The sequence below is a fragment of the Solea solea genome, chromosome 16 (assembly GCF_958295425.1).
Source record: "Solea solea chromosome 16, fSolSol10.1, whole genome shotgun sequence".
Lineage (NCBI taxonomy): Eukaryota > Metazoa > Chordata > Actinopteri > Pleuronectiformes > Soleidae > Solea > Solea solea.
Genome location: NC_081149.1, coordinates 14,987,742 through 15,000,589, shown reverse-complemented (window position 1 = coordinate 15,000,589; position 12,848 = coordinate 14,987,742).

Below are 12,848 nucleotides of genomic sequence, written 5' to 3'. Positions count from 1 at the left end.
AAAAAGTCATAGTATTGTATGTCGTCCAAAATGACTCAAAAAAGTCATAGTATAGTATGTCTTCCAAAATCACCAAAAAAAGTTATGGTATAGTATGTCGTCCAAAATCGGTCAAAAAAGTCATAGCATTGTGTAACTTCCAAAATCACCAAAAAAAGTCATGGTATAGTATGTCGTCCAAAATTGGTAAAAAATGTCATAGTATTGTATGTCGTCCAAAATCGATCCAAAACGTCATAGTATTGTATGTCGTCCAAAATCGGTCAAAAAAGTCATAGTATAGTATGTCATCCAAAATCGGTCAAAAAGGTCATAGTTTAGTATGTCTTCCAAAATCGGTCAAAAAAGTCATAGTATAGTATGTCGTCCAAAATCGGTCGAAAAAGTCATAGTATAGTATGTCGTCCAAAATCGGTCAAAAACGTCATAGTATTGTATGTCGTCCAAAATCGGTCAAAAAAGTCATAGTATTGTATGTCGTCCAAAATCGGTCAAAAACATCAAAGTATAGTATGTCGGCCAAAATCGGTCAAATATGTCATAGTATAGTATGTCTTCCAAAATCACTCAAAAAAGTCATAGTATAGTATGTCGTCCAAAATCGGTCAAAAAAGTCATAGTATAGTGTGTCCTCCAAAATCACTCAAAAAAGTCATAGTATAGTATGTCGTCCAAAATTGGTCAAAAATGTCATAGTATAGTATGTCGTCCAAAATTGGTCAAAAATGTCATAGTATAGTATGTCGTCCAAAACCGGTCAAAAACGTCATAGTATTGTATGTCGTCCAAAATCGGTCAAAAAAGTCATAGTATAGTATGTCGTCCAAAACCGGTCAAAAAAGTCATAGTATTGTATGTCGTCCAAAATCGGTCAAAAAGTCATAGTATTGTATGTCGTCCAAAATCGGTCAAAAGCGTCATAGTATAGTATGTCGTCCAAAATCGGTCAAAAAAGTCATAGTATAGTATGTCGTCCAAAATCGGTCAAAAAAGTCATAGTATAGTATGTCGTCCAAAACCGGTCAAAAAAGTCATAGTATTGTATGTCGTCCAAAATCGGTCAAAAAAGTCATAGTATAGTATGTCGTCCAAAATCGGTCGTAAAAGTCATAGTATAGTATGTCGTCCAAAATCGGTCAAAAAAGTCATAGTATAGTATGTCGTCCAAAATCGGTCAAAAAGTCATAGTATTGTATGTCGTCCAAAATCGGTCAAAAGCGTCATAGTATAGTATGTCCTCCAAAATCACTCAAAAAAGTCATAGTATAGTATGTCGTCCAAAATCGGTCAAAAAAGTAATAGTATTGTATGTCGTCCAAAATCGGTCAAAAACATCAAAGTATAGTATGTTGGCCAAAATCGGTCAAAAGCGTCATAGTATAGTATGTCGTCCAAAATCAGTCAAAAAAATCATAGTATAGTATGTCGTCTAAAATCGGTCAAATACGTCATAGTATAGTATGTCGTCCAAAATCTGTCAAAAATGTCATAGTATAGTATGTCGTCCAAAATCGTTCAAAAACGTCATAGTATAGTTTGTCGTCCAAAATGACTCAAAAAAGTCATAGTATAGTATGTCTTCCAAAATCACCAAAAAAAGTCATGGTATAGTATGTCGTCCAAAATCGGTCAAAAAAGTCATAGTATTGTATGTCGTCCAAAATGACTCAAAAAAGTCATAGTATAGTATGTCTTCCAAAATCACCAAAAAAAGTTATGGTATAGTATGTCGTCCAAAATCGGTCAAAAAAGTCATAGTATTGTATGTCGTCCAAAATGACTCAAAAAAGTCATAGTATAGTATGTCTACCAAAATCACCAAAAAAAGTTATGGTATAGTATGTCGTCCAAAACCGGTCAAAAACGTCATAGTATTGTATGTCATCCAAAATCGGTCAAAAAAGTCATAGTATAGTATGTCGTCCAAAACCGGTCAAAAAAGTCATAGTATTGTATGTCGTCCAAAATTGGTAAAAAATGTCATAGTATTGTATGTCGTCCAAAATCACTCAAAAAAGTAATAGTATAATATGTCGTCCAAAATCGATCCAAAACGTCATAGTATTGTATGTCGTCCAAAATCGGTCAAAAAAGTCATAGTATAGTATGTCATCCAAAATCGGTCAAAAAGGTCATAGTTTAGTATGTCTTCCAAAATCGGTCAAAAAAGTCATAGTATAGCATGTCGTCCAAAATCGGTCAAAAAAGTCAAAGTATAGTATGTCGTCCAAAACCGGTCAAAAAAGTCATAGTATAGTATGTCGTCCAAAATCGGTCAAAAAAGTCATAGTATAGTATGTCGTCCAAAACCGGTCAAAAAAGTCATAGTATTGTATGTCGTCCAAAATCGGTCAAAAAAGTCATAGTATAGTATGTCGTCCAAAATCGGTCGAAAAAGTCATAGTATAGTATGTCGTCCAAAATCGGTCAAAAAAGTCATAGTATAGTATGTCGTCCAAAATCGGTCAAAAACATTAAAGTATAGTATGTCGGCCAAAATCGGTCAAATATGTCATAGTATAGTATGTCTTCCAAAATCACTCAAAAAAGTCATAGTATAGTATGTCGTCCAAAATCGGTCAAAAAAGTCATAGTATTGTATGTCGTCCAAAATCTGTCAAAAATGTCATAGTATAGTATGTCGTCCAAAATCGGTCAAAAAAGTCATAGTATTGTATGTCGTCCAAAATCGGTCAAAAAAGTCATAGTATAGTATGTCGTCCAAAACCGGTCAAAAAAGTCATAGTATTGTATGTCGTCCAAAATCGGTCAAAGAAGTCATAGTATAGTATGTCGTCCAAAATCGGTCGAAAAAGTCATAGTATAGTATGTCGTCCAAAATCGGTCAAAAAGTCATAGTATTGTATGTCGTCAAAAATCGGTCAAAAGCGTCATAGTATAGTGTGTCCTCCAAAATCACTCAAAAAAGTCATAGTATAGTATGTCGTCCAAAATTGGTCAAAAATGTCATAGTATAGTATGTCGTCCAAAATCGGTCGTAAAAGTCATAGTATAGTATGTCGTCCAAAATCGGTCAAAAAAGTCATAGTATTGTATGTCGTCCAAAATCGGTCAAAAGCGTCATAGTATAGTATGTCCTCCAAAATCACTCAAAAAAGTCATAGTATAGTATGTCGTCCAAAATCGGTCAAAAAAGTAATAGTATTGTATGTCGTCCAAAATCGGTCAAAAACATCAAAGTATAGTATGTTGGCCAAAATCGGTCAAAAGCGTCATAGTATAGTATGTCGTCCAAAATCAGTCAAAAAAATCATAGTATAGTATGTTGTCTAAAATCGGTCAAATACGTCATAGTATAGTATGTCGTCCAAAATCTGTCAAAAATGTCATAGTATAGTATGTCTTCCAAAATCACCAAAAAAAGTCATGGTATAGTATGTCGTCCAAAATCGGTCAAAAAAGTCATAGTATTGTATGTCGTCCAAAATGACTCAAAAAAGTCATAGTATAGTATGTCTTCCAAAATCACCAAAAAAAGTTATAGTATAGTATGTCGTCCAAAATCGGTCAAAAAAGTCATAGTATTGTATGTCGTCCAAAATGACTCAAAAAAGTCATAGTATAGTATGTCGTCCAAAATCGTTCAAAAACGTCATAGTATAGTTTGTCGTCCAAAATGACTCAAAAAATTCATAGTATAGTATGTCTTCCAAAATCACCAAAAAAAGTCATGGTATAGTATGTCGTCCAAAATTGGTAAAAAATGTCATAGTATTGTATGTCGTCCAAAATCACTCAAAAAAGTAATAGTATAATATGTCGTCCAAAATCGGACAAAAAAGTCATAGTATAGTATGTCGTCCAAAATCGGTCGAAAAAGTCATAGTATAGTATGTCGTCCAAAATCTGTCAAAAACAACATAGTATAGTATGTTGGCCAAAATCAGTCAAAAGCGTCATAGCATAGTATGTCGTCCAAAATGACTCAAAAAAGTCATAGTATAGTATGTCTTCCAAAATCACCAAAAAAAGTTATGGTATAGTATGTCGTCAAAAATGTCATAGTATAGTATGTCGTCCAAAACCGGTCAAAAAAGTCATAGTATAGTATGTCGTCCAAAATCGTTCAAAAACGTCATAGTATAGTATGTCGTCCAAAATCACCAAAAAAAAGTCATAGTATAGTATGTCGTCCAAAATCACCAAAAAAAAGTCATAGTATAGTATGTCGTCCAAGATCGGTCAAAAAAGTCATAGTATTGTATGTCTTCCAAAATAACCAAAAAAAGTCATAGTATAGTATGTTGTTTAAACACGGTCAAAAAAATCATAGTATTGTATGTCGTCCAAAATCACTCAAAAAAGTCATAGTATATTATGTCGTCCCAAATCGGTCAAAAACGTCATAGTATAGTATGTCGTCCAAAATCTGTCAAAAACAACATAGTATAGTATGTTGGCCAAAATCAGTCAAAAGCGTCATAGCATAGTATGTCGTCCAAAATGACTCAAAAAAGTCATAGTATAGTATGTCTTCCAAAATCACCAAAAAAAGTTATGGTATAGTATGTCGTCAAAAATGTCATAGTATAGTATGTCGTCCAAAACCGGTCAAAAAAGTCATAGTATAGTATGTCGTCCAAAATCGTTCAAAAACGTCATAGTATAGTATGTCGTCCAAAATCACCAAAAAAAAGTCATAGTATAGTATGTCGTCCAAGATCGGTCAAAAAAGTCATAGTATTGTATGTCTTCCAAAATAACCAAAAAAAGTCATGGTATAGTATGTCGTCCAAAATCGGTCAAAAAAGTCATAGTATAGTATGTCGTCCAAAATCGGTCAAAAAAGTCATAGTATAGTATGTCGTCCAAAATCGGTCGAAAAAGTCATAGTATAGTATGTCGTCCAAAATCGGTCGAAAAAGTCATAGTATAGTATGTCGTCCAAAATCGGTCGAAAAAGTCATAGTATAGTATGTCGTCCAAAATCGGTCAAAAAAGTCATAGTATAGTATGTCGTCCAAAATCGGTCAAAAAGTCATAGTATTGTATGTCGTCCAAAATCGGTCAAAAGCGTCATAGTATAGTATGTCCTCCAAAATCACTCAAAAAAGTCATAGTATAGTATGTCGTCCAAAATTGGTCAAAAATGTCATAGTATAGTATGTCGTCCAAAACCGGTCAAAAACGTCATAGTATTGTATGTCGTCCAAAACCGGTCAAAAAAGTCATAGTATTGTATGTCGTCCAAAATCGGTCAAAAAAGTCATAGTATTGTATGTCGTCCAAAATCGGTCAAAAGCGTCATAGTATAGTATGTCCTCCAAAATCACTCAAAAAAGTCATAGTATAGTATGTCGTCCAAAACCGGTTAAAAAAGTCATAGTATAGTATGTTGTCCAAAATCGTTCAAAAACGTCATAGTATAGTATGTCGTCCAAAATCACCAAAAAAAGTCATAGTATAGTATGTCGTCCAAGATCGGTCAAAAAAGTCAAAGTATAGTATGTCTTCCAAAATCACCAAAAAAAGTTATGGTATAGTATGTCGTCCAAAATTAGTCAAAAATGTCATAGTATAGTATGTCGTCCAAAATCTGTCAAAAACAACATAGTATAGTATGTTGGCCAAAATCGGTCAAAAGCGTCATAGCATAGTATGTCGTGCAAAATGACTCAAAAAAGTCATAGTATAGTATGTCGTCCAAAATCACCAAAAAAAAGTCATAGTATAGTATGTCGTCCAAGATCGGTCAAAAAAGTCATAGTATAGTATGTCGTCCAAGATCGGTCAAAAAAGTCATAGTATTGTATGTCGTCCAAAATCGGTCAAAAAGTCATAGTATTGTATGTCGTCCAAAATTGGTCAAAAATGTCATAGTAATAGTATGTCGTCCAAAACCGGTCAAAAACGTCATAGTATTGTATGTCGTCCAAAATCGGTCAAAAAAGTCATAGTATTGTATGTTGGCCAAAATCGGTCAAAAGCGTCATAGCATAGTATGTCGTCCAAAATGACTCAAAAAAGTCATAGTATAGTATGTCGTCCAAAATCGGTCAAAAAAGTTATGGTATAGTATGTCGTCCAAAATCGGTCAAAAAAGTCATAGTATAGTATGTCGTCCAAAATCGGTCAAAAAGTCATAGTATTGTATGTCGTCCAAAATCGGTCAAAAGCGTCATAGTATAGTATGTCCTCCAAAATCACTCAAAAAAGTCATAGTATAGTATGTCGTCCAAAATTGGTCAAAAATGTCATAGTATAGTATGTCGTCCAAAACCGGTCAAAAACGTCATAGTATTGTATGCCGTCCAAAATCGGTCAAAAAAGTCATAGTATAGTATGTCGTCCAAAACCGGTCAAAAAAGTCATAGTATTGTATGTCGTCCAAAATCGGTCAAAAAGTCATAGTATTGTATGTCGTCCAAAATCGGTCAAAAGCGTCATAGTATAGTATGTCGTCCAAAATCGGTCAAAAAAGTCATAGTATAGTATGTCGTCCAAAATTGGTAAAAAATGTCATAGTATAGTATGTCGTCCAAAACCGGTCAAAAAAGTCATAGTATAGTATGTCGTCCAAAATCGTTCAAAAACGTCATAGTAAAGTATGTCGTCCAAAATCACCAAAAAAAGTCATAGTATAGTATGTCGTCCAAGATCGGTCAAAAAAGTCATAGTATAGTATGTCGTCCAAGATCGGTCAAAAAAGTCATAGTATAGTATGTCGTCCAAGATCGGTCAAAAAAGTCATAGTATTGTATGTCGTCCAAAATGATTAAAAAAAGTCATAGTATAGTATGTCTTCCAAAATCACCAAAAAAAGTTATGGTATAGTATGTCGTCCAAAATTGGTCAAAAATGTCATAGTATAGTATGTCGTCCAAAATCGGTCAAAAACATCATAGTATAGTATGTTGGCCAAAATCGGTCAAAAGCGTCATAGTATAGTATGTCGTCCAAAATCGGTCAAAAAGTCATAGTATTGTATGTCGTCCAAAATTGGTCAAAAATGTCATAGTAATAGTATGTCGTCCAAAACCGGTCAAAAACGTCATAGTATTGTATGTCGTCCAAAATCGGTCAAAAAAGTCATAGTATTGTATGTTGGCCAAAATCGGTCAAAAGCGTCATAGCATAGTATGTCGTCCAAAATGACTCAAAAAAGTCATAGTATAGTATGTCGTCCAAAATCGGTCAAAAAAGTCATAGTATAGTATGTCGTCCAAAATCGTTCAAAAACGTCATAGTATAGTATGTCGTCCAAAATCACCAAAAAAAAGTCATAGTATAGTATGTCGTCCAAGATCGGTCAAAAAAGTCATAGTATAGTATGTCGTCCAAGATCGGTCAAAAAAGTCATAGTATTGTATGTCGTCCAAAATGACTCAAAAAAGTCATAGTATAGTATGTCTTCCAAAATCACCAAAAAAAGTTATGGTATAGTATGTCGTCCAAAATTGGTCAAAAATGTCATAGTATAGTATGTCGTCCAAAACCGGTCAAAAACGTCATAGTATTGTATGTCATCCAAAATCGGTCAAAAAAGTCATAGTATTGTATGTCGTCCAAAATCGGTCAGAAAAGTCATAGTATAGTATGTCGTCCAAAATCGGTCGAAAAAGTCATAGTATAGTATGTCGTCCAAAATCGGTCAAAAAAGTCATAGTATAGTATGTCGTCCAAAATCGGTCAAAAAGTCATAGTATTGTATGTCGTCCAAAATCGGTCAAAAGCGTCATAGTATAGTATGTCCTCCAAAATCACTCAAAAAAGTCATAGTATAGTATGTCGTCCAAAATTGGTCAAAAATGTCATAGTATAGTATGTCGTCCAAAACCGGTCAAAAACGTCATAGTATTGTATGTCGTCCAAAATCGGTCAAAAAAGTCATAGTATAGTATGTCGTCCAAAATCGGTCGAAAAAAAGTCATAGTATAGTATGTCGTCCAAAACCGGTCAAAAAAGTCATAGTATTGTATGTCGTCCAAAATCGGTCAAAAAAGTCATAGTATTGTATGTCGTCCAAAATCAGTCAAAAGCGTCATAGTATAGTATGTCCTCCAAAATCACTCAAAAAAGTCATAGTATAGTATGTCGTCCAAAATTGGTCAAAAATGTCATAGTAATAGTATGTCGTCCAAAACCGGTCAAAAACGTCATAGTATTGTATGTCGTCCAAAACCGGTCAAAAAAGTCATAGTATTGTATGTTGGCCAAAATCGGTCAAAAGCGTCATAGCATAGTATGTCGTCCAAAATGACTCAAAAAAGTCATAGTATAGTATGTCGTCCAAAATCGGTCAAAAAAGTCATAGTATAGTATGTCGTCCAAAATCGGTCAAAAAAGTCATAGTATAGTATGTCGTCCAAAACCGGTCAAAAAAGTCATAGTATAGTATGTCGTCCAAAATCGTTCAAAAACGTCATAGTATAGTATGTCGTCCAAAATCACCAAAAAAAGTCATAGTATAGTATGTCGTCCAAGATCGGTCAAAAAAGTCATAGTATAGTATGTCGTCCAAGATCGGTCAAAAAAGTCATAGTATTGTATGTCGTCCAAAATGACTCAAAAAAGTCATAGTATAGTATGTCTTCCAAAATCACCAAAAAAAGTTATGGTATAGTATGTCGTCCAAAATCGGTCAAAAAAGTCATAGCATTGTGTAACTTCCAAAATCACCAAAAAAAGTCATGGTATAGTATGTCGTCCAAAATTGGTAAAAAATGTCATAGTACTGTATGTCGTCCAAAATCGATCCAAAACGTCATAGTATTGTATGTCGTCCAAAATCGGTCAAAAAAGTCATAGTATAGTATGTCATCCAAAATCGGTCAAAAAGGTCATAGTTTAGTATGTCTTCCAAAATCGGTCAAAAAAGTCATAGTATAGTATGTCGTCCAAAATCGGTCGAAAAAGTCATAGTATAGTATGTCGTCCAAAATCGGTCAAAAACGTCATAGTATTGTATGTCGTCCAAAATCGGTCAAAAAAGTCATAGTATTGTATGTCGTCCAAAATCGGTCAAAAACATCAAAGTATAGTATGTCGGCCAAAATCGGTCAAATATGTCATAGTATAGTATGTCTTCCAAAATCACTCAAAAAAGTCATAGTATAGTATGTCGTCCAAAATCGGTCAAAAAAGTCATAGTATAGTGTGTCCTCCAAAATCACTCAAAAAAGTCATAGTATAGTATGTCGTCCAAAATTGGTCAAAAATGTCATAGTATAGTATGTCGTCCAAAATTGGTCAAAAATGTCATAGTATAGTATGTCGTCCAAAACCGGTCAAAAACGTCATAGTATTGTATGTCGTCCAAAATCGGTCAAAAAAGTCATAGTATAGTATGTCGTCCAAAACCGGTCAAAAAAGTCATAGTATTGTATGTCGTCCAAAATCGGTCAAAAAGTCATAGTATTGTATGTCGTCCAAAATCGGTCAAAAGCGTCATAGTATAGTATGTCGTCCAAAATCGGTCAAAAAAGTCATAGTATAGTATGTCGTCCAAAATCGGTCAAAAAAGTCATAGTATAGTATGTCGTCCAAAACCGGTCAAAAAAGTCATAGTATTGTATGTCGTCCAAAATCGGTCAAAAAAGTCATAGTATAGTATGTCGTCCAAAATCGGTCGTAAAAGTCATAGTATAGTATGTCGTCCAAAATCACTCAAAAATGTCATAGTATAGTATGTCGTCCAAAACCGGTCAAAAAAGTCATAGTATAGTATGTCGTCCAAAATCGTTCAAAAACGTCATAGTAAAGTATGTCGTCCAAAATCACCAAAAAAAGTCATAGTATAGTATGTCGTCCAAGATCGGTCAAAAAAGTCATAGTATAGTATGTCGTCCAAGATCGGTCAAAAAAGTCATAGTATAGTATGTCGTCCAAGATCGGTCAAAAAAGTCATAGTATTGTATGTCGTCCAAAATGATTAAAAAAAGTCATAGTATAGTATGTCTTCCAAAATCACCAAAAAAAGTTATGGTATAGTATGTCGTCCAAAATTGGTCAAAAATGTCATAGTATAGTATGTCGTCCAAAATCGGTCAAAAACATCATAGTATAGTATGTTGGCCAAAATCGGTCAAAAGCGTCATAGTATAGTATGTCGTCCAAAATCGGTCAAAAAGTCATAGTATTGTATGTCGTCCAAAATTGGTCAAAAATGTCATAGTAATAGTATGTCGTCCAAAACCGGTCAAAAACGTCATAGTATTGTATGTCGTCCAAAATCGGTCAAAAAAGTCATAGTATTGTATGTTGGCCAAAATCGGTCAAAAGCGTCATAGCATAGTATGTCGTCCAAAATGACTCAAAAAAGTCATAGTATAGTATGTCGTCCAAAATCGGTCAAAAAAGTCATAGTATAGTATGTCGTCCAAAATCGTTCAAAAACGTCATAGTATAGTATGTCGTCCAAAATCACCAAAAAAAAGTCATAGTATAGTATGTCGTCCAAGATCGGTCAAAAAAGTCATAGTATAGTATGTCGTCCAAGATCGGTCAAAAAAGTCATAGTATTGTATGTCGTCCAAAATGACTCAAAAAAGTCATAGTATAGTATGTCTTCCAAAATCACCAAAAAAAGTTATGGTATAGTATGTCGTCCAAAATTGGTCAAAAATGTCATAGTATAGTATGTCGTCCAAAACCGGTCAAAAACGTCATAGTATTGTATGTCATCCAAAATCGGTCAAAAAAGTCATAGTATTGTATGTCGTCCAAAATCGGTCAGAAAAGTCATAGTATAGTATGTCGTCCAAAATCGGTCGAAAAAGTCATAGTATAGTATGTCGTCCAAAATCGGTCAAAAAAGTCATAGTATAGTATGTCGTCCAAAATCGGTCAAAAAGTCATAGTATTGTATGTCGTCCAAAATCGGTCAAAAGCGTCATAGTATAGTATGTCCTCCAAAATCACTCAAAAAAGTCATAGTATAGTATGTCGTCCAAAATTGGTCAAAAATGTCATAGTATAGTATGTCGTCCAAAACCGGTCAAAAACGTCATAGTATTGTATGTCGTCCAAAATCGGTCAAAAAAGTCATAGTATAGTATGTCGTCCAAAATCGGTCGAAAAAAAGTCATAGTATAGTATGTCGTCCAAAACCGGTCAAAAAAGTCATAGTATTGTATGTCGTCCAAAATCGGTCAAAAAAGTCATAGTATTGTATGTCGTCCAAAATCAGTCAAAAGCGTCATAGTATAGTATGTCCTCCAAAATCACTCAAAAAAGTCATAGTATAGTATGTCGTCCAAAATTGGTCAAAAATGTCATAGTAATAGTATGTCGTCCAAAACCGGTCAAAAACGTCATAGTATTGTATGTCGTCCAAAACCGGTCAAAAAAGTCATAGTATTGTATGTTGGCCAAAATCGGTCAAAAGCGTCATAGCATAGTATGTCGTCCAAAATGACTCAAAAAAGTCATAGTATAGTATGTCGTCCAAAATCGGTCAAAAAAGTCATAGTATAGTATGTCGTCCAAAATCGGTCAAAAAAGTCATAGTATAGTATGTCGTCCAAAACCGGTCAAAAAAGTCATAGTATAGTATGTCGTCCAAAATCGTTCAAAAACGTCATAGTATAGTATGTCGTCCAAAATCACCAAAAAAAGTCATAGTATAGTATGTCGTCCAAGATCGGTCAAAAAAGTCATAGTATAGTATGTCGTCCAAGATCGGTCAAAAAAGTCATAGTATTGTATGTCGTCCAAAATGACTCAAAAAAGTCATAGTATAGTATGTCTTCCAAAATCACCAAAAAAAGTTATGGTATAGTATGTCGTCCAAAATCGGTCAAAAAAGTCATAGCATTGTGTAACTTCCAAAATCACCAAAAAAAGTCATGGTATAGTATGTCGTCCAAAATTGGTAAAAAATGTCATAGTACTGTATGTCGTCCAAAATCGATCCAAAACGTCATAGTATTGTATGTCGTCCAAAATCGGTCAAAAAAGTCATAGTATAGTATGTCATCCAAAATCGGTCAAAAAGGTCATAGTTTAGTATGTCTTCCAAAATCGGTCAAAAAAGTCATAGTATAGTATGTCGTCCAAAATCGGTCGAAAAAGTCATAGTATAGTATGTCGTCCAAAATCGGTCAAAAACGTCATAGTATTGTATGTCGTCCAAAATCGGTCAAAAAAGTCATAGTATTGTATGTCGTCCAAAATCGGTCAAAAACATCAAAGTATAGTATGTCGGCCAAAATCGGTCAAATATGTCATAGTATAGTATGTCTTCCAAAATCACTCAAAAAAGTCATAGTATAGTATGTCGTCCAAAATCGGTCAAAAAAGTCATAGTATAGTGTGTCCTCCAAAATCACTCAAAAAAGTCATAGTATAGTATGTCGTCCAAAATTGGTCAAAAATGTCATAGTATAGTATGTCGTCCAAAATTGGTCAAAAATGTCATAGTATAGTATGTCGTCCAAAACCGGTCAAAAACGTCATAGTATTGTATGTCGTCCAAAATCGGTCAAAAAAGTCATAGTATAGTATGTCGTCCAAAACCGGTCAAAAAAGTCATAGTATTGTATGTCGTCCAAAATCGGTCAAAAAGTCATAGTATTGTATGTCGTCCAAAATCGGTCAAAAGCGTCATAGTATAGTATGTCGTCCAAAATCGGTCAAAAAAGTCATAGTATAGTATGTCGTCCAAAATCGGTCAAAAAAGTCATAGTATAGTATGTCGTCCAAAACCGGTCAAAAAAGTCATAGTATTGTATGTCGTCCAAAATCGGTCAAAAAAGTCATAGTATAGTATGTCGTCCAAAATCGGTCGTAAAAGTCATAGTATAGTATGTCGTCCAAAATCGGTCAAAAAAGTCATAGTATAGTATGTCGTCCAAAATCGGTCAAAAAGTCATAGTATTGTATGTCGT